At 55.9% G+C, this 21642-nt stretch overlaps 1 non-coding gene across 1 annotated transcript; it reads left to right on the top strand.

The window, feature by feature from the left end:
- The first annotated feature begins 578 nt into the window (after window positions 1-578).
- Window positions 579-731, top strand: LOC139603584 (5.8S ribosomal RNA). Its single transcript, XR_011683740.1, has one exon. It is a non-coding gene; the product is annotated as a 5.8S ribosomal RNA (ribosomal RNA).
- Window positions 732-21642: the final 20911 nt, after the last annotated feature.

The raw sequence follows: 21642 nt of genomic DNA, 5'->3' as shown, positions 1-21642 counted from the left end.
CGCCCGGCAGGGGAGCAGTCCCGCAGGAGGCGTGTCGGCGGGGGCTGGTCATCGTCGCGTGCCGTCTTGAGCCAGGGGAAGGCCGTGCAGTGGGGAAAGAGATAAGCCAGCCACGCAGCGGCGCGGCGGCACTCCGTGAGGCCCGTGGCGTCGGGGGCCGAGGGAGAGCCGCTGTGTGTGGGGGCCGATGGCCGCGTGCCCCCAGCCGCATGCCGTGTGTTTTGTGCATGTCGTCCCGTGAAAGTGAGACGCGGGCGGGCTGCCATGCCCTCCTGCATTCCAGCGCGCGCTGCGTGGCCCTCTGCGTGGAGGCCGGGCCGAGCCCGGGTGCCTGGTCCGCCTCCGAAGGACGGCATTTGTGAGGTCGGCGTCACCCCTCGCGGGGGAGGCGGTCAGGAGCGCGGGCTCCCCCACCTCTTGGCCGGCCTTCGGAGCATGGGTTGCTCCAGTTGGTTTTTATTCCCCCTTTCGTTTCTGTGTGCTCGTACGGTCAAAGCCAGGCACGCTTCCCCGCGTCCTCGGCCCCAGAGTAACAAAAGAAGGGGCCGCTTGGCGTGAGCAGTGCCCGAAAGCCAGACAACTCTTAGCGGTAGATCACTTGGCTCGTGCATCGATGAAGAATGCAGCTAGCTGTGAGAATTAATGTGAATTGCAGGACACATTGACCATTGACCATTCGAAGGCACACGCAGCCCCGGATTCCTCCCGGGGCTACGCCTGTCTGAGGATCGCTTGATGATCAATAGCCATCCGGGGGCCACGCTAGCGGCACGGCTGGGGTCGCCTCTCTGGCCCGTTGCCTGCAGTGGGCGGCGGTGGCGGTGGCAGCAGCGGCATCCCACTGGTGCCCGAGGGAAGGCAGTCAGGGGTTCGGTGAGGGAAGCGTTTCCCTAGGAGGCCTCGATCCCTTCACTGCGGCCCGGCGGGCGTCGTTGTCATCGCAGTCGTTGTCGTTGCCATGCAGGGCCTTCGTCCCCCTAAATGCAGACTTGGGGAGCACTCCGTTGCTCCCCACTCCCGGAGCAAGCCGCTGGGGTGGAGCTCGTCCTCGCCGGGACCGTGCCGTGGATGCGGTGGCACGGCAGCCTGGGGAGAGCAAGAGACGGCATCGAAAGGCGCTGCCAAGGGCCGAGAGAGAAAGAGAGAGGAGGGCGAGAAGGGGAGGCGAGGCACGGCCTCGCCCCCAGCGTCCCCCCGCACTGGCGGCTGTCTGCAGGTGGGAACCGCGGCGGTACCGTGCCATGCTTCCGAGTGCGCACGTGTGGCTTGAGCGCCGGGGATGGTTGTTCCGACCCCATCCTCCCTTTGCCCGCCCCCTCCTCTTCTGTCGCGGTCTCGGGGTGCGCCGAGGGGCGCCATCGCTCCTCTCTCTCTCCCCGCCAAGGCCGTCGCGCGCGCCACCGCCCGGCCGGTCCTCCTGCGCGGGGCCGTCTCTGCCCCACTCCCTTTTCAGTTCTCGTCTCCGGGATGGGGCTCTCCGTCTCCTCGGCGCTCACTCCTGCACACGTGCGCTCTCTCTCTCCAGCTCCCTCCGGGAGCACGGAGAGGAGGGGGGACTGGCGGTGTAGCGGGCGGGGTAGACACAGCGGCCGTCGCCGGCAGTGCGATGCCCGTGGGGGCTAGGCCACGACGAGTAGGAGGGCCGCTGCGGTGCACCTCAAAGCCTGGGGCGTGGGCCCAGGTGGAGCCGCCGCAGGTGCAGATCTTGGTGGTAGTAGCAAATATTCAAACGAGAGCTTTGAAGGCCGAGGTGGAGCAGGGTTCCATGTGAACAGCAGTTGAACATGGGTCAGTCGGTCCTAAGCGATAGGCGAGCGCTGTTCCGAAAGGGCGGGCGATGGCCTCCATTGCCCTCAGCAAAGGGAGTCGGGTTCAGATCCCCGAATCCAGAGTGGCAGAGACGGGCGCTGCAAGGCGCCCAGTGCTGTGACGCAACTGATCCTGGAGAAGCCAGCAGGACCCCCGGGGAGAGTTCTCTTTTCTTTGTGAAGGGCTGGGCACCCTGGAAAGGGTTTGCCCTGAGAGAGTGGCCCGCGCCTTGGAAAGCATTGCAGTTCTGGCAGCATCCGGTGAGCTCTCGCTGGCCCGTGAAAATCTGGGTGAGAGGGTGTAAGTCTCGTGCCGGGCCGTACCCATATCCGCAGCAGGTCTCCAAGGTGAACAGCGTCTGGCATGTTGGAACAATGTAGGTAAGGGAAGTCAGCAAGCCAGATCTGTAACTTCGGGATAAGGATTGGCTCTAAAGGCTGGGTTGGTCGGGCTGGGGCGCGAAGCAGGGCTGGGCATGTCCCGTGGCTGGACGAGGCACCGCAAGCGGGTAGGTATGCTCCGCGTGGCCCGCCCGGGCGCCGGGGTGCGCGCGCGCGCGGCGTCGACTCAGGACGCGTGCCGGGCTCTTCCCATGGATCGCCCCAGCTGCGGCGGGCGCCACCCGCCCCCCCCCTCCGCCCGTCCTCTGCCTTGCTGCAGCCGGCGCCCCAGCAGCGGCCGCCGTCGTCGTCGTTGTGCGCTGCCGCCCCGTCGGTTCCTGACGGCGGGGTTCCCACGGCGTGTGGCCAGCGTGCGCGCGGCTGGCGTCAGCTGAGCGGTTCGCGCGGGGGAGAATCCCCAGAGGGGGTCCCCAGGCTGGCGCCCCACCTCTGCCGGTGCCTAGCAGCCGGCTTAGAACTGGTGCGGACCAGGGGAATCCGACTGTTTAATTAAAACAAAGCATCGCGGAGGCCCAAGGTGGGTGTTGACACCATGTGATTTCTGCCCAGTGCTCTGAATGTCAAAGTGAAGAAATTCAATGAAGCGCAGGTAAACAGCGGGAGTAACTATGACTCTCTTACTATCTGAAACCTGGCCCCCCAGTCAGACAGGGGCGATGGGTTCGGAGGTGGGCTGACCACCCATTCCGTTCCCGATGTTGAATCTGGTCATGACTCGGCTATTCCAAATCCAAATCCGTTTCTTGGAGGAGGAAACTGGGGGCAGCCGTTACACCTTACTAGGGTAGCAGTGGGCACTCAGACCTCCTGAGATGATTTTGTAACATCTACAACCACCAAATTGACAGAAAATGAATTGGGCTTGCTGGTGAATTTTTCTTTAGAACTGTATAGGTCAGATCTGCAGGAGCATGTACAGGGGGTGGTTCATTTTTCTGTTAATGGGGGGGTGTTGAACGGGTTTCCTGAGGTGTATGAACGGCCTACACAACAACTGAGTGAGGGGGACGACTTAAATCCTAGTCCCCCTAAGGACGATGATCAGAATGTACTTGAGAAGGGAGGCAGTGGGAAGGGGGAAGAGGGTACACCAGAGGCATTGCCTCCAGTGCCTGAGGTCTGCAGTGAACAAGCACCGGATGACATCGTGAAGGTGACTGTTCCTGACAAAAATCCACCATGTCCTTGCTGTGGTACCCGGCTCAACTTGATGTTGGCCCTAATTGAACACCTTAAGGGGTTTCACGGGTCAAGCTTGGATCCTTTCCAACCCTATAAAAGAAGCATACTGTACCCCATTAGGGGAGAAAGAAGAAGAGCAGAGACCCTTCACGGACCTTCCCAAACAAAGCCATCTCCGTGGAACAGCCTATGCCTTCTCCTTCTCCTCTCTTTCCGTCTGCTGCAGCCACAAACCCGGGGCACCACTACCTAGTAAGCAAAGCTGAAATCCTGAGAGCTTGCAATCACTATAGAGCTGATAACCACCATGCTTGCTAGATGGCAGCTCCGCGGCGTTGGCATGAGCGAGCCAGCTTCGGGCACCCGGTCCCTACCCAGGGACTGAGCTCCTGAGTCCTATTGCTCTGCTTTATGATAAGGCTGATCAGAGGCTTCATTACCCATATTTAGATGCTTACATTTAGACGTCTACATTTAGACGCCTACATTTAGACGCCTACATTTAGATGCCTACATTTAGATGCTTACATTTAGATGCTTAGATATAGATTTAGAAATGTGCATAGTTCTTTAGTTAGAGGTATGTGGAAGTTTAGATGCATAGATTGAGCTGTGTAGGCCTAGGCTGCATTTTTAGCTCTTTCCCCCCTGGGCTGCCTTTTTCACCTCTTGCTTTTGCCCCGGTGCCCCCTGTGTCCCCTGTCCCTGTGCTGGGTCCCAGCTGGCGGCTGGGCTGGGCGGAGCAGCACTTCCAGCCCCGGTGTCCCTGGAGCGGTGGGAGCTGCCGCTGGCCCCAGGCACTGTCCCCTGAGGAGCTGCTGAAGGACGGGGAGACAGAGGGGGCTCAAGGGGCTCAGGGGGTGGTGGCGCTGAAAGGACGGTGACCCTGAGCTGCTGCTGGGGCTGAGGGCTGTGGGGCAGCCGAGGCCATGGTGGCACTGAGGTGACAGGCAAGGGGCACAGGCTGATGGGGTAGCGGCTCTAAGGGGACTGGATGGCTCAGAAGGGACTGAGGGGGCTGAGAGGACTGTGAGGGGCTGAAGAAACTGAAGGGGGCTGGGGCTTCACCGAGATCATGGCGGGGCTGAGGGCATGGAGGGGCCAGCAGGGAGCACAGAGGGCTCCGGGACTGCAGCTCTGCCAGGCCTTGGAAGCAATTCCAGAGCTTCCACTTTTGCCACAGCTGCCAGGAAGACCTTGAGGATGCGAAATACAAAGCTGTGTTCCGTGTCAGGTACAAACAGGCGATGTGTGTATTTGTGAGTACAAAATGTGTGGACACTGACAATGGGAGAGCTGTGAATTCTAATAATAACTGAGGAAAATAAAGCATGGAAAAAGGCCTTTGAACCTATCTTTTGTTTGCAATTAACCCTGGTTGATTTAGGAGCATTGGAATTAAGGTGTTAAGGATGTTGCAATTTGCTTGCAGTTAATCCATGAAGAGCTCTGCAATAATAACCTTTTGAAGTATAATTTTAGAATATTACTTGTATCCTTGAAACTATAGCTTTGGAATATATATAAAGGAAATATGCTTATCTCACGCCTTATGGAAGCAGAGAAAAACAGCTTGAGAAAGGAAGATCAACATCACCTCAAGGATTTATGGTTTTGACCAAGGGAAGCTGGACATCACTGTTATTAGATTTATAGTCTCTGCAATTAAAAGGTGGACACATCTGGGGAGCTGGACTCCACCAGATGGGATTCGTCTTTCTTCTTTTGGAAACTGGACCGCCACCGTCTGGGATACTCCTTTTGAGATACATCCTGAGAAAAACTAAAATCACAATAGTGTATAGAATTGTGATGTAATAATTTGGAAGAAAAATTGCTGAAGAGTAAAAATTGGAACTAGAAACTGCTGAAAAAGCTGAGGAGTACCCCTATAAATACCTGTAACCCTCAAGTATTGGTGTGCAGTAGGAGGGAAAACTTCCCCCACTGTACCCAGCGCCGTATTGCTCATACTTTACCATATTAAATAATAAATTGATTGCTGCTTGAATATTGGCCTAGTCAAGCTGCTTATTCATAACACACCCAATTCCTCAGGGCTTCCCAGCGCCCCGGCTCCTCAGGGGCCTTCTGTTGTTCTGCCAATTGACTGAAGCGATATAAAAGACACATCACTGGAAATAATGTTCTTCTTTTACTGGGAATATGAAGGACCCACAGAGTAAGATGATACATTCAATGAAACTGTGCCCTTGGTTTTAGTGACAAGCAAAAACAAGCAAGGTAGTGCACCTAAATCAGTACTATAATGTTATAAATGAGAAGCTTGACTAGGCCAATATTCAAGCAGCAATCAATATATTAATTATTTTGGTAAAGTATGAGCAGTACAGCGCTGGGTACAGTGAGGGAAGCTTTCCCTCCAACTGCACACCGTTTTTTGAGGCTTACAGGTATTTATAGGGGCAGTCATAAGCTTTCTCAGCAGTTTCTTTTCCCAATTTTTACTCATCAGCACTTTCTCTTCCCAGTTTTTACATCACAATTCTATACACTATTGTGATTTAGTTCTTCTCAGGATGTATCCCAGAAAAGGAGTATCCCAGGTGGTGGGGGGGGTTCAACTTCCGAACGAAGAAAGAAGTCTCCCAGCTGGTGGGGTCCAGATTCCAGACATGGCTTTACCTTTTGACTGCAAGGACTATAAATCTCATAACAGTGATGTGCAGCTTCCCTTGGTTGAAACTATTAGACCTTGCGTTAATGTTCATATTCCTTTCTCAAGCTGCTTTTCATGTTTTGTCAAGGCATGAGATAAGCATGTTTCCTTTTTATATATTCTAAAGCTATAGTTTCAAAGATCCTTTCTACAAGAAATATTCTAAAATTATACTTCAAAAGGTTATTACTGCAAAACTCTTTAAGGCTTAGGTCCAAGCAGAAAGTTCCTGTCAAAAAGCAACATCCTCAAAGCTTTAACTCAAATGCTGCTAAATCAACTTAAGATTTATAAAGGTTAATTGTGATTAAAGGGTAGGTTCAAAGGCCTTCTTCCATGCTTTACTTTCCTCAGTTATTATTAGAATTCGACTTTATAAATGTCCCATGCTGGTTTTCCAAACATATCACAATCACAAATACACACGTTGCCTGTGTGTACCTGACAGGAAACACAACTTTGCATTTCACAAAAGGAGAGAAAGGAGAGCGATTGAGAAAGATGCATCACCAATTGCCTAAATTGTTTATCATCTTCCAGATCTGCACTTGCTGGGCAGCCCCATTTTACACCAGAGACCTGGGGAACCAATCCCAATAATTGGGAAAATGCGAAGTCGTCCATCCACCCATAGATGAGGTCTCCAAATTTGCCCCAAAAGTGGCTCCAGCTTTTATAGGCCAAAAAGAGCAAGTCCAAGTGACTTGATGATATTTTTAGCCCAGAAAGCCCTGCTGCTGATGGCACACGTCACAATCAGCAGGGGACACAGCTAGGCCAAAGCCCAGACCTCTGCTGGGAGCCTTTCTCCTCAAACACCCTTCAAACAATCCTCCATGCAAGTCAGCTGGGAAAGTTTCTTCAAAGGAGACATTGCTGGCACATAACTACACAGGGTTATGGGAAAGATTCTAAAGCAGCCGCTCTGGAGTCAAAGAGCCAGCACTAAGAGTCCCTCTCATCTATTTGTAGCTAAATCACACTTTGGGCGACTTGAAGGAGTTTGGAAGGAGCTAGAGAGCGGACCTCTGAATTTTTTAGGTGATGCCATTGCTTTTTCTTCTCTTCTACAGATACAGGAAGAGTGAGTTTGGCTCCCATCTCCAGCGCACGGCTCACAGGGCCGTAAGACTTGTAGTTGCAAGAGCTTTGAAGGACTTATTGGCCAAGAAGACACGGCCAACAAGGATATTTCTGTTTTGGACCCAATCCTTCAATATTTCCTCTTAGGGACTCATGCTCTCGGGGTCTCTAGCTGCTCAGAGTGAGCCCGAGATAAGTTAGAAAGTCTCTTTTCCCAGCCCGGCGGTGGAAGAAGGAGTCAGAGCTCTTCATTTCTCGGTCTCAAGGTTGTTCATTGTATCTTATCTATAAAATTCTTTCTCCTGTCCTGCTGAGGTCCGCTCAGCAAGACAGTCTAAGGCACTCTGCCTCCCCCGGGGCGGTGTTATCTTCTTCTACTAAAAACTACCTGTACAATATTTACAATTCCTTTCCAATACCTATCATCTACGTTAGACAGTGAGCTTCTACTCTAAACCAATCGAAAAGTGCCAACATCACAGCAGAAGACGGAGGCCAAGAAGAAGAAGGAGAAAGGCTGGACATGCCCAGATTACTCCATCTTGCCCCCTGAAGCCCCATTCTAAAAGCCCCCAAAATCTATTTTTCCACTCTGTGCTAAATTCACTATCATTTTGTGGCTTGCCATTCTTCATACAAGGTTGGGAATTGTTTTTTCCAAGGGCTAAATCAAAGGCACTGGGGTCTTGGGCTCTGTGCCAAGGTCTCTGAGCCCTCTGACAGGGTCTCGAGTCCTGCAGGGCAGCCCAAGGAATTTCCTGGGTTCCCACATCATGCTACATCATCTAAGCTTCCTTAGCCAATCATGCCATGACACAACAAACGTACAGCACTGCATCCTAAACTTCTTGTTTACCATTGGAACCACTTTGATTTTTCCTCGATCTTGAACTCTAAAACTCTAAACTTTCCTCCACTTCAACTTTCCTCCCTGTGTCTCTGCTATAAACTAGAAATCCGCATTCTCGCTTCTAGCACCTAACTTTGGAAGCCTTTTCCATGATCTCAGCTCAAATGCTGTGTTTAATTCTAAGTTTTGCTGACAAGACCAAAGGTCTGAGATTTCTCTGCATTTGGGTTTCCAACAACACTGATGCTCTTAGTTGCAGAGTGCCCAGGATCCGTCTTGCAAGTCAACTCTGGCAGGAAGAATGGCCTGTGTGCAATTCTGACAGAGAATGGAGATTGACTGTGGACTATCGTGCCTTGAATGAAGCGACTCCACTGCTGAGCGCGGCTGGGCCGGACATGCTGGAACTCCAGTACGAGCTGGAGTCCAAGGCAGCAAAGTGGTACGCCACTGCTGGCATTGCTAACGCGTTTCTCTCCATTCCTCTGGCAGCAGAATGCAGGCCTCAGTTTGCTTTCACCTGGAGGGGCGTGCAGTACAACTGGAACTGACTGCCCCAGGAGTGGAAGCACAATCCCACCATGGGCATGGACTGATCCAGGCTGCACTGGAAAAGGGTGAGGCTCCAGAACACCTGCAGGACATGGATGACATCATTGTGTGGAAGAACACAGCAATGGAAGTATTTGAGAAAGGAGAGAAGATCATCCAGATTCCCCTGGAAGCTGACTTTGCCATCAAGAAGAACAAAGTCAAGGGACCTGCCTGAGAGATCCAGTGCCTGGAAGTAAAGTGGCAAGATGGACAGTGTCAGATTCCCACTGAGGTCGTTAACAAGAACACTGTGATGTCTCCACCAACCAGCAGGAAGGAAACACAAGGTTTCCTAGGCACCACAGGATTTTGGAGAATCCACATTCCCAAGTACAGCCAGATTGTGAGCCCTTTCTACCTGGTCATCTGCAAAAAGACGCTTTCCACTGGGGCCCTGAACAGCAACAAGCCTTTGCCCAGATCAAGCAGGAGATCGCTCATGCAGTGGCCTTGGCCCAGTCAGGACAGGAGCAGAGGTGAAGAACGTGCTCTACTCTGCAGCTGGGTACAATGGCTTGTCCTGGAGCCTTTGGCAGAAGGTGCCTGGGGAGACTCGGGGCCAACCACTCGGATTCTGGAGCTGAAGTTACAGAGGGTCCAAAGCCAACTCCATTCCCACAGAGAAGGAAATCTTGGCTGCCTATGAAGGAGTCCAGGCTGCCTCAGAGGTAATAGGCACGGAAGCACAACTCCTCCTGGCAGCCTGGTGCTGGGGTGGATGTTCAAAGCAAAGGTTCCCTCTACGCACCATGCCACCAGTGCTACATGGAGCAAGTGGATTGCTGTTATCACACAGCGCGCCCGCACTGGAAACCTGAATGGCCCTGGGATTCTGGAAATAATTACAAACTGGCCAGAAGGTGAAAACTGTAGTCTCACTGACAAAGAGGAGCAGGAACAAGCGACTGAAGAAGCTCCACCATAAAACCAATTACCAGCAGAGGAAACACGCTAGGCTCTTTTCACTGATGGCTCCTGTCGCATCGTAGGGATGAACTGGAAGTGGAAAGCAGCCGTATGGAGCCCCACACGACAGGTTGCTCAAGCTACCGAAGGAGAAGATGGATCAAGTCAACTTGCTGAACTCAAAGCTGTTCAGCTGGCCCTGGACATTGCTGGGTAAAAATATAATTGAGTCCCTTTGACTTACTCTTTTTGGCCTATAAAAGCTGGAGCCACTTTCGGGGCAAATTTGGAGACTTCATCTATGGGTGGATGGAGCACCTAGGATTTTCCCAATTGCTGGGAATGGTTCCCCAGGTCCTGGGTGTAAAATGCGGCTCCCCAGCAAGTGCAGATCTGCAAGACGAGAAACAATTTAGGCAATTGGTGATGCATCTTTCTAAATCACTCTCCTTTCTCTCTTACCGTACTGATTTAGGGGCACTACCTTGCTTGTTTTTGCTTGTCACTAAAACCAAGCTCACATTTTTTATTGAGTGTATCATCTTACATTGTGGTTCCTTCATATTCCCAGTAAAAGAAGACCATTATTTCCAGTGATGTGTCCTTTAAATCACCTCAGTCAATTGGCAGAACACCAGGAGGCCCCTGAGGAGCCGGGGCGCTGGGAAGCCCTGAGGAATTGGGTGTCAGAGGGCACAAGCAGCCCCCAGGCAGCCGCCTTGTCCCTGGCACCCGGCTGCTCTGGTGCTTCCCCAGAGCGTCTCCCAGGCCTGCGGCAGAGCCCTCCAGGCCGGGCCTCAGCAGGAGGGTGGGGACACCCCTGAGGTGCCCAGGCTGGGCTGGCTGGGCACAGGGAGGGCAAAGCTCCCCTGCTGGGGCATGGGATGAGGCAGTGGGAAGCCAGAGAACCTGAGATTTTACCCCCAAATGTTCTGTCTTTGCCCTAACATTTACCTCAGGTTTTGTCACAAAATGATCTCTATGTGCCCTCTAGAAATTACTCAGACTTTTCCTCAAAAGTTATTTATTCTCCTGGAGTTCACCTCAGATCTTCCTGCTCAAATATTTACTACATGTACTTGACAGTTCACCTCTGATTTCATTATTCTCACAGTCCAGTGATTACCTCAACTGGAAAGCCCAAATGTTCATTTCATGCCCTACAGGTGGCACCAGGTAATTCCAGCATTCCTGTGCTATGAAGTTCTCTCCCTGGAAGCTACTGCAGCTTTACCCCTGGCCAAGTGAAACCCTCCCTGGTGCTGAGGCAAGCCTGGCCCATGCTCCTCGGTGTGTATGAGCGCAGGGCAGCCCCAGGGCAGCTCCCCCAGGGCTTCTGCAAGGCCGCCTGGCGCCCGGCCCCACGGGGCGGCCCCAGCGGGTTCGAGTTCCCGCCCGCGGCTGAGGGGAGCGGCGGGGCAGGGCCGCCCGCGCCTGGGCGGGAAACGCTCCCTGCGGCGGGGAGCGGGCGGCGGCGGCGGCGCAGCGGGGACCGGCCCGGCCCTGCCGTGTCCCTCAGGGCGAGCCCACGGCCCTTCAGCGGCCCTGGCGTCCCTTCAGCCAGCGGCATGTGCGCTCAGCCACACGCGGCGTGCCCGTGTCCCCCTCCCTTTCTCTCAGTGACACCGCCTCACCCTGGGGGACACGACAGACACCCGCCTCCCCTCAGGAACTCACGCTGGCCTCAGTGGCATGCAGGGCATCTGCGTCCCATTCAGAGACTGTCATGACACCTCAGCGACCCACGGGGCATCTGCCTTCCCTTCAGTGACAGAAAGGCACCTGCAACCTGCTGGTGAAGCCTCAAGTCTGCTCAGTGACCCCATGTGCCCTCAGCATTGGGACACCCACCTTTCTCTCAGTGACCCTCACGTCCCGTCAGCAAATCAAGAGGCACCAGCCATCCTGTGGGTGACTCAGAGCGAGTGCAGTGGGTCATGGTGGCCAGGGACCAGCAGCAAGCAGAAAGCCAGGGCTGGGGAAAAGGCTCAGCTCTGCTTACAGCGTGGGCTGAGGGCCGGGAGAGCTCCATTTCCCCCTTGAGATGTTGGAGACAGGGCCTTTCACCCTCCTTACAGGGCTGCCCCTTGCTGCAGGCAGCCAAAGGAGCACGACAGCAAAAGGCCAAGGACAGCAAAGCAAAGAGCCAGCCCTGCACACAGGGAGGTGACCCAGTGGAAAGCCAGCGTGGCACCCGAAGGTGCCTGCCACTCTCATGTGTCCCTGCCCTGGGAATGCCAGCAATGCCCTTTGTCCAGAGGGCGTTTCTGTGGCCTCTCTGGGCTCAAAGCTGCTGCTCTTCTGGCTCAATGGGGCCTAAAGCCACAGAACTCGTCCTCCCCCAGAGCAACAGGAACAAGACTCAGAGAGCAGACAGTGGAGCTCAATGCCTAAGGCTGAGGGGCTGGGGGCTCCAGTCCGGAGCACATGTAGGGCACACGCCCAGCCCCACAACTCCTGCCCTCACAGCCCTGAAAGGCCGGCACCAGGGTTCCACGCCTGATTCCAGAGGGTCCCTCCAACGGCCCACTGCGGAAGCGTCAGAGCACCCGGCTATCAGGAGCAAGGCGGCAGCTGCCAGGGGGCTGCTTGTGGCCTCTGACAGCCCATTGCTCAGGGCTTGCCAGCGCCCCAGCCCCTCAGGCCCTGCCCCAGCCCGGCCAAGCTGCCCAGCAGCAGCGCCGCAGCCCCACAGCAGCTCCAGAGGAGCCCCATCCAGAGGCATCTGGGAGCCCTCGGCAAGGCAGGCAGCAGCACACGGGCAGGAGGACACGGATGGCGCTTCCTGCCTGGCACAGGCCTTGTGGCCATCTCCAGGCACCGCTCTGGCAGGGATCCCCGCAGCTCTGGCCCCTGCCCAGCCACTCTGTGGGAAGCACAAAGGCTTCAGCAGAACCACCACAGGCCAAGGGGCTTCTGGCCATTTCCCCTTGCCCACCGCATGCCTGGGCAGCTGGCTGAGCAAAGTGCCCTTTTCCCCCTCTTCCCCTCTGCCCTACAGGCCCTGGGCAGCAAAAAAAGTCTACTGAGATTCTTTGTATTATAACACAGTCTATATTTACATAGGGTAAAAAATAGAATGGAGGAACAGAAAAATCTTAAAGAAAACTAAAAATCCCCGCTGGCTCAGGTTGCCCCAGCAAAGAGAGCCTCCCAGATCAGTTCTCCTCTGAGCTCCAGCAGTGCAGCCAGCCGAGCTCTGACAGAGGAGACCGAGTGATCCATGCCCTGCGCAGCTGATCGTGCAGCCTCTGGAAGATGGAATATCGCCCACTGGCTGTTGCTCGGAGGACATGCAGTGTTTGAAATGCCAGCTCTGACACAGCACTGCTCATGTCCTCCGTCAGGCTTTCAAGGGCTGCAAGAGAGAGGAACAGAGCTGTGGTAAATAGGTATGATTCGTGCTGACAAAATTGAAACAGTAACCAATATTGATGCAGTAATTAATATTTGGAAATAATAATAAAACAGTTAAAAGTTGTAATGCCAAGAAAAAAGGGAGAGGAGGGGTTCCACTACCCCCTCCCTGCAGATGTTCCATGATAGGAGGAAAAAGCAAGAGATAACAGTTACTAAAAATTAACAGAAAGAAGGGAAAATCTGGTTGGGTCACAGGAAAATGCCAGCTATAAGAGATTTATTGCTTTGATGCTTAATTGTTAGTTTTGGATTACATTGTACTGGCTGGGTGCGCATGTGTAACCCAAAGGTGAATTAAAGGACATTGAGGAAGAGGAGAGGCCTTCATCAAAAAATGACCCCCAAAGACTTGTGCGACAACCAAAACGAGCGGTGGAGCATGCACGGTAAAGGTGATGATGAGGGCGGAGTTAGAAGTGTGATGAATCGAAAATGGGAGGAGATGACATTGACACATGGCATAAAAGGGGGAATCTTCACTTGGAAAGCTCGTCCATGAGGTGGCAAGGGTCCTGCACTCCATGGCCCGCGGTTATCCTTTGCTTACACGCTATTATTGCAACCAAATTATCCCTTATTTTAAATCAAATTATATTGTCAAGATATATTTTCTAAACTATTCAATTAAAATTGCTGCTATCTCAAATATTATTTGGTTTTTTATGATGGGATAATTGGGCAAACATAACAGAGCCAAGGTCAGATCCCAGATCTGTGGGGAGCCAAGGAGAGCCCGCTGCCAGAGCCTTCCCAGCCGGCTCTTGCCATGGAGCAGGAGCAAGGGGATCAGCCCGAAGCTGCTGGCCAAGAATGGGCCACGTGGCCCTGAAATCTCAGGGTGCTCTGCCCCCGGGAGCAGAGCCCTCCGCAGCCAGGGCAGGGCTTGCAGCTGTCCCCGGCAGCCCCCGCTGTCAGCCCGCAGGCCTCACTCACCAGTGCAGATCAGCTGCAGCTCTTGCTGCTGCCCCCTCAGGTGCCGCCCGGCCATGCCTGTGAACACAGAGCCTGTCAGGGCGCCAGCGGCACAGCTCCCTGCCGGCGGCGCTGCCGGCGCTGCGGCCACACGGGCTGCTGGCCCGGCAGGGCTCAGCCCGGGCCCTTGCCGCACGCTGCCGCCCCAGAGCACGGCTGCCAGAGGGCGGCAGCAGCAATGCCCAGGCCGGGCGGGGCTCCACGGCGCCGGGCCCGGCTGGAGCTGCCGGGGCAGCAGGCAGGGCTGGGGCCGAGCTGCGGCGGGCCGGTCCGGGGAGGGAGCCCGGGCTCGTGGCTCACCCATGAACCTGACGGCCGCCTCTCGCAGGGGCTCCTGTGGGCTCCGCAGGTAGCGCAGGGCCCGGCGCAGGTGCTCGGCCGCTCTGCTCCTGTCCTCTGCCAGCTGCAAAGAGCGGCAGGAGGGAAGGGTTGGCGCGGGCTCCGCCCCTGGGCCGGGCGCTGCCTGCGCCCAGCCCCGGCCTCCCCTGGCCGCACAGGCCTGAGGCGCGGCCAGCAGCCGCTTGCCAAGGGCTCCCGAGGGCAGGGGGCAGAGGGCCGGCTGCTGCCCGGGGAGCCGCGGTGCCGCCCCGCAGCCCCGCCGGGCCGGGGCTCCATGGGCACCCGGCTGGGGCCCACGGGAGCCTGGAGAAGAGCCCCCGCGGCCTCTGGCTGCAGCAGCGGGCAGGGACACAGCTGCTCGGCCCCGCACCTGAGCACTGCCCTCAGGGGCCTTCTCCAGGCTGAGCCTGGGGGTTCTCGGCTCCTCTTACCAGGCACTCGCCAAACCTCCATGTCTGATCCACCTGGACCATTTCTTCAAAATTCTTCCTCTTTAGGAATCTGGCCGAAGAATGCAGTACTACACAGGAGGCCTGGAGAGCAGCAGAGAGGCACAGATGGCCCCACAGGCCCCACAGGAGCATCCCAGTGCCACAGCCTGGAGCAGGCTGCAGCCTGCAAGGTGCCAGGGCAGGAGGCAGCGCAGTCCCCTCCCAGGGGGACAGCAGGTGGCCACAGGTCATCACCTTAGGAACAATCTGATTCTCATCATGGCAGTGCAAGTAGAGTGGCACCAGGCTCTGGCATACATGGGACTTCAGGGCCTTTCTTCCATCTTCTGTTAATAAGTCCAGCATCTCTTGAAAGACACACATGGAGTTCAGCTGCACCTGGATATCATCCTGTATGAGAGGAAGGGCAAAAGACCTCAGCATCAACTGCTTCAGGCCCCCCAGAGCACAGGCCTGCATCTGCACAGGGCACCATGTGTCCGGGCAGCAGCCGGTGGCCGAGGCTGTGGGCACAGAGCCTTACATGGTCAAAGAGTGGCAGGAGCGCCTCAGCCAGCTGCAGGGCAATGGGGGTGGCTATTGGGGCACCATTATCCAGGAGCAAATATCTGAGTAGAAGAATGGTCATCCTGATCATGTGGCTATCATTTTCCTGCAGGAGCTCCGCAAGACTTTCAGTCAGGCTGCCCATTTTTTCAGCCTGTGCGGAACACAAGTTTGTGAAAGGCCAGCCTGCTGCCGCAGGGCCCAGAGCCCAAAGGCCTGTCCCAGAGCACTGGGGCAGCTGAAGCGGGAGGCAGGAGAGCTGGGAGCAGCTGCCCCAGCGCCCCAAGCCCAGGCAAGGCCAAGCGACTGCCTTGCCCAGCCCCATGCTGCCTGCATGGCTTCAGCCACTGCCCCCTTCTCACCATCAAGGGATTCTTGCCAAGCACTACCAGGCCTCTGAGTGCCAAGTAACGCCTGGCCCTGTGCTCGCTCTGCAGGTTCCGTGCCATGATCTCCAGAACACTGTCACTGCATTCCCTCAAGTCCAGGCACTCGAGGACCTGAAAGGCACCGGGCATTGACAGGGACCCAGCCGGCAGAAGCCCGGAACTGCACAGGGCTGGGCCCAGGCAGCAGCACAGGGCACGGGCACCGTCCTGGCAGCTGTGCCTACGAGAGGGCAGAGAGCTGGAAGGCAGCGCTGGCCTTGAGGCTCACCTCCACAAGGAATGCCAGGGCAGGGAAATCCCAGGATGGCATCTCTTGGCCGAGCAGGGCGAGCAGGTAGAATGCAATCCCGGAACAGAAGTGTACGGCTGACTGGCAAATTTCTCTAAAGAGAGGAAAAAGCAAACAAGACCCTGAGCCAGTGGGGCAAATCTCTCCCAGGAGTGACTCTCAGAGTTCTCATCTTTCCCCACCACCCTTCCAGCAAGGGGACGTGGGCCATTTGGGAGTTGGTTGCTCATGGGCACCCTCCTCTGCCAGCCTTTTCCAGTCTGCTTGGCCGTCCTTCAGTGACAAGGCCCTCTGGCCCATGATCATGGGCAGTTTGGGGGACACCTGGGCACAGAGCACAAATGTCAGAGGCAGTGGGGAGAAGGGGCTCTCACCTGGCCAGCAGAGCCACGGCAAAGTGGTGGCTGTCCAGAGAGAGCAGCGTGTCCCAGCCACACCTGCGTTCCATTGCCACCACCACATGCTCACAGCGGAGAAGGCAGAGCAGGCACTTCAGGGTGCGCACTACAAACCTGTGTGCACAGCAAAGGCCAGGTCACACTGGCAGCACTGGCTCCTTGGCAGGCCACGTGGCAGGGACAGGAGGAGTGGGATGGAGCACCTGTTGGGGCTGGTGGCAAGGCCGTGCTCTTGCTGACATCCCTTCCAGAAGGCATCGACCTCCTCTGGCATTTCTTCTGTGCTGGAGAACACTTGGAAGAGCAGATGCACAAATAGGCGGGGGAAATACACCTTCAATATCCGTGGCAGACAGGGCACCTGCAGGATCTTCCACATCACCACGGTTGCCTGCAAAGCCCCCCAGGACAGCGCTCAGTGCCCAGGCGTCCGTGTGGCAGGGCCCAAGCGTGGCAGGGAGAGGCCCGGAGAGAGGCAGGGGGAGCACGGGGCCAGCTGGGCCTGAAGCTGCCCCTGGGCCAGGTTTCAGGCCTCTGCGTGAGGCAGGCAGATGCAGTGGGGGAAGGAGGATGGAGAGCTCTGGAGAGGCGGCCTTGGGGCCAGCAAAGGCCACTTGCAGAAACTCACAGCCAGGCCAAAGACACCCGTTTGGTCCCCATCGGAGGTGCACGTGCTGTGCTCTGGCCAGCTCCCCAGCACATCCAGGAGGGTCAGCTGTGCCAGCTCCGCAGTCCTGGCTGAGCCCATGATGGTCTTCCACATGGCCATGGCAGCTCTGCGGGGTCAGAGCTCTGTCTCAGGTGGGGTCTCAGACACAGCACCGGGGGGAGCTGAGCTGGCTGCCAGTTCTGCCTCTGCCCACTGGCCCTGGCCAGCAGCAGCCAGGCAGCCCAGGCCTGTGGGGACAGAGCCCTGAGGGGCAGGGAGGGAGCATGGCAGCAGGTTTAGGGGCCGATGTGCCAGGGCTGGGAAAGGCAGCAGCCAGAGGGCCCTGGAAGTCTCTGTTGCTCAGACACCTGGGACAGGCTGTACAGGGTGATGGGCTGCGGAGGCCTGAGCTCTCTGGGCAGGTGGGCCCCATACCTGTCACAGGACGGGGCCACACGCAGGAGCGTCAGGACTGTGTCATCTGGCTGTGCTTCCGTGAGGTCCAGCAGGGCCTCGTCCAGCCTGGGCTCAGCACAGTCATTGGCCAGGAGCCACTGGTGGATGAACCTCACCATGGCGGGCACCTGCAGAAGGCACAGGGAGACTTGGGAAGCTGCCAGAGGGAGCAATGTTCACATCTTGCCCAGAGAAGTGCTTCCCTTCCCTGCGCACTGCCATGTGGCCTCAAAGGCTCACAGCAACCAGCAGTCGTGGCTTGGGAGGCCAAGCAATTCCTGGCAGGATCAAACCCTGCCCACAGGCTGCTTACTTGGTCTGGATAGTAAAAACCTTCCTCTACAAGCATACACAGGAGGGCAGCGCTGGTCTTGCTTTGGAACATGGGCGAGTATGCTCTGAGCCCAGTGCCCATGGCGATGGTCACTTCCTCCTGCATTCTCTTTAGGAATTTGCAGATGAACTGTAGGAGAAGGGCAGGAAGCCGGAGATGTTGCATGGAGTGCTGCACACAGGGTGCTGGACTGAGCAGGGACAGCAGGCCCGGCCCAGCTGGGGGTGGCTGCAGGTACCTGGGCTGTGCTGCGGAAGCGGCCACGGCTGGATTCCTGCTCTTGTGTGCACTCCAGGGCTGCATCTGGCAAAGAGCGAGTGCAGCCAGATCTGAGGGGCTGCGGGAGAGGCCGGAGAACACAGCCCAGCCCTGGGCCCCCCAGGCTGGGAGAGCCCCGGGATGGCCCAGGGGATGGAGCACGGCCACTGCAGGGTGTCTGCCTGGGCCCTCTTCCATTCTGTCCGTGGGCATTTCCCCAGGGGATTGCATGGGATGGGATGGGATGGGATGGGATGGGATGGGATGGGATGGGATGGGATGGGATGGGATGGGATGGGATGGGATGGGATGGGATGGGATGGCATGGGATGGCATGGGATGGCATGGGACGGGACGGGACGGGATGGCATGGCATGGCATGGCATGGCATGGCATGGCATGGCATGGCATGGCATGGCATGGGACGGGATGGGATGAGATGGGATGGGATAGGATGGGATGGGATGGGACCAAGTTGGCTGCAGGCTCCAGCCCTGCAGCCCAGCTCTGCCACTCACCCTCCTGTGGTGGCTGGAATGGCACCACCTCCTCAGTCTCCTGTGCTGGGGCAGCTCCAGGGCCTTCTTCCTCCTCCTCCTCCTCCAGCCAGGCCATCTTGGGCACTCTTGGGGGTCTCTGCTCCATGTCTCTGACTGGAGCTACTTGTGGGAGAGGTGCCCTGGGAAAGCTCTGGGGCACCAAGTCCCACGCTCTGCCCTTGAGGGCAGCTGCAGAATAGAAGCCTCGCAAGGCCACGGGTCACCGAGTCCTGTGCTCTGGCCTCGAGCTCAGCTGCAGGAAAAAGGCTGCGGAAAAGCTCGGGCTCAGACGGGAACAAGCCTTCTGTGCGGGGGCTCCTCACGGCACCACTCTGTCCCGTTGTGCCCCGTTGCGTGCTCCCAGCTCCCCGGCAAGCTTCTATTTCCCACATGTCACAAAGGGGCCTTGGACACCGGGTTCCGTTCCATGGCACGGTGACCGTGCTGCAGCGTGCCAGCCAGGGCCCTTGCACACACTGCTGCCTGCCCTGGGGCCGCCCCCAGCCCAGCCAAAGTGGCCCAGGCTGGAAGGAATGCCTGGCCCCAGGTGTCTAAGGCAGCCCCACAGGATCTTTAGGAAGGGCTCAGAGCATCAGCAAACGCTGCCCTGCTCTGCGGGCTCAGGGCAGCAGAAGGAGCCTCCAGGGCTTCCAACGCAGCCGCGCTGGGAAGGGCCCGGGGCCTTCCAGGGAAGCTGGCACAGCCTCCTTGGGACTCATCCTGGCCCGTGGCCATCCTAAACCCGCGGGTGTGACACGCACAAGGAACGTGTGGACCCGGGCACGAATGCTGCTCTGAGCCCTGGGGCCCGGGCAGTGCTGACAGCAGCAGCTGTGGCAGAGTCCCCGCCCAAGCAGAGCTGCCACCCCCCGAGCCCTGGCAGCGCTGGTGCCCGTCTCCTGCCCCAGAGACCTGTGCCCCCGGGGGGCTTCTGTGCCACAGGGAGCCAAAGCCCACCTGCATTGGGGGCTGTGCTCCTTCCTGCAGGGGATGATGGCCAGAGCACCTGGAGAAACTGCTGGCAACACTTGGTCTCTGTCAAGATGATGTTGCTCCTTCCTGAAATGTATTTTTTTCTTGGAAGGCATTGGCAGTAGCACCACAACACCATCCATTTCTGAGTTTCCCAGGGCAATTAGATTGCAAAGTAACACTGTGATGTTTCCTTGTGCTTTTCTCACTCTCTTTCCTGCATTCTGGAAAAAATAGAATCTGCCCAGGCTCTGATATTCTCGGCTTCAGTTGCTGCCTGTCTGGCTGTGGCAGCTCATGTCCAAACAAAACTGTGTCCCTGCTGGGCACAGCAATGGGTGGCCACAAATAGGGAGGTTCCCCAGTGAACATGAAGGCAGACACGTGGAAGTACAGAGGATAAGGATAACTCTAGGAGGAGAAGCTGTTAAGTGTCTCTGATTACGGTGCCTGCACCCTGAAGCAGCAGCCAGGAGAAGTGCTGTAAGCAGACAGGGGCAGTTTTGGGCACCACAATATAAAAAGATAGTAAGCTATTATCCAGAATGCAAAGGAGGACTGCAAGGATGGAGTGTGGTCTGGAGGGGCAGCCCTAGGTGCAGCTGAGGCCACTCTAGTCTGTTCAGCCTGGAGGAGAGTAAAGGGCGTCATTGTGGTCTTCAACATCCTCCTGAGGGGAATCAGAGGGGCTGCTGCAGCTCTCGTCACTGTTGGGAGCAGTGACAGCACTCGAGAAAAGGGCAGGGAGCTGGGACAGGGCAAGTTTCATTTCCATATCAGGAAAAGGTTTTTCACCCAGAGCACGGTCGGGCACTGGCACAGGTTCCCCATTGACGCAGCCCAGCGGAGCCCGGGCCGGCTCTGGGGAAAACTCCGGCGCTGTGCCAGGAGTGGGGAATGGCCAAGGCGTGGGCTCTGCCTGCGGCTGAACCTGAGGAGCCACTGCTCAGTGGCTCAGGATCTAATAACTGCGGCACGGAGCAGGCAAAAGAGAAGGAGGAGGCTCCTCCATTGTGAGGTTCCACAGGCAAAGGTTTATCCCAAGGGAAGGATTCAGAAGCAAAGAGCCACCAGCACTTCTGTGCACGGCATTTTATAGGGGTACAACTCAGGGGATGGATACAAACCTTTGACCAAGAAGGAATCTGCAAGGCAGGAGCGAGGGGATTACATCAGGGGCTTGGGACTAATTAGGACAGATGGGAGGAGAGGGTAGATGCCATGGGCCAGTGGGGTTTCCTGCAATAGGGGAATTCCAAAGGGGTGGTGCAGTCAGGGATTGGTCCAAGACAAAACTGACAGGGAAGGTTCAGGAATAAAGAGCTGGGTTACCTTGATAGGCAGGGAAGGAGCTGGAACAAAGAGTGGGGAATGGCATGAGGGACAGCTTTGAGGGAGGGCAAAACCTAGGGGTAAACCAACTTGGGGAAAACAGGGTGTACATTAAAACAAACTGTTATACAGTAACTGATAAATAAACACAAACTGCAACACCCCAGGGAAATGGGCACAGCACCAAGCCGGTCTGAGGTTGAGAAGTCTTTGAACAACATCGAGCAGTCACTCAAGCTTTTAGACACTACATCAAAAGTCAAGGGTTGTGAACTCTAGGTTTACATGAGTATATACTCCTGAGTTTTACTTTAGGCAGTGTTTTAAGAAACTTGTTTTATGTCCAATCATAGCCCAGTTCCTTGTAGATTGTGTAGAATGTGTAATCCTTTTGTTTTCATTGCTTGTTAGGACTATAAAAAAGAATATTGGTGCTGGGTGACTCAGAGACACCCAGTGTGTGTTAAGTGCAGTATACAGGGCATAAAGAGAAGGAAAAGAGAAGAAGTAGTAATACATACTGGTAAGTTTGGAAATTAAGATAGCATTAAGAATGAATAACACAAGAAGTAAAAATGTTATTAAAAAGAGTCCACTAGAATGTATTTTAGCACATGAGAAAGATTTGGGAGGAATCCTGGAGGGTAATTTTTCAAAGAAAGGTAATCTGATTAAATAGTCTACCCAATGGTAGTAGCCTTGGTATCAGTTAGAAAGTGGTGAAAAGTGACCCCCTAATGGAACTTTAAATTATCATATATTGTGACAGTTGATGTTATTTTTATGAAAAGA

The sequence above is a fragment of the Agelaius tricolor genome, unplaced genomic scaffold, assembly GCF_023055355.1.
Source record: "Agelaius tricolor isolate 1412-34295 unplaced genomic scaffold, bAgeTri1.0.p SCAF_39, whole genome shotgun sequence".
In the NCBI taxonomy this organism is placed as follows: domain Eukaryota; kingdom Metazoa; phylum Chordata; class Aves; order Passeriformes; family Icteridae; genus Agelaius; species Agelaius tricolor.
Note: the sequence above shows the minus strand (reverse complement) of the source record. Positions and strands in the feature narration are given on the sequence as shown.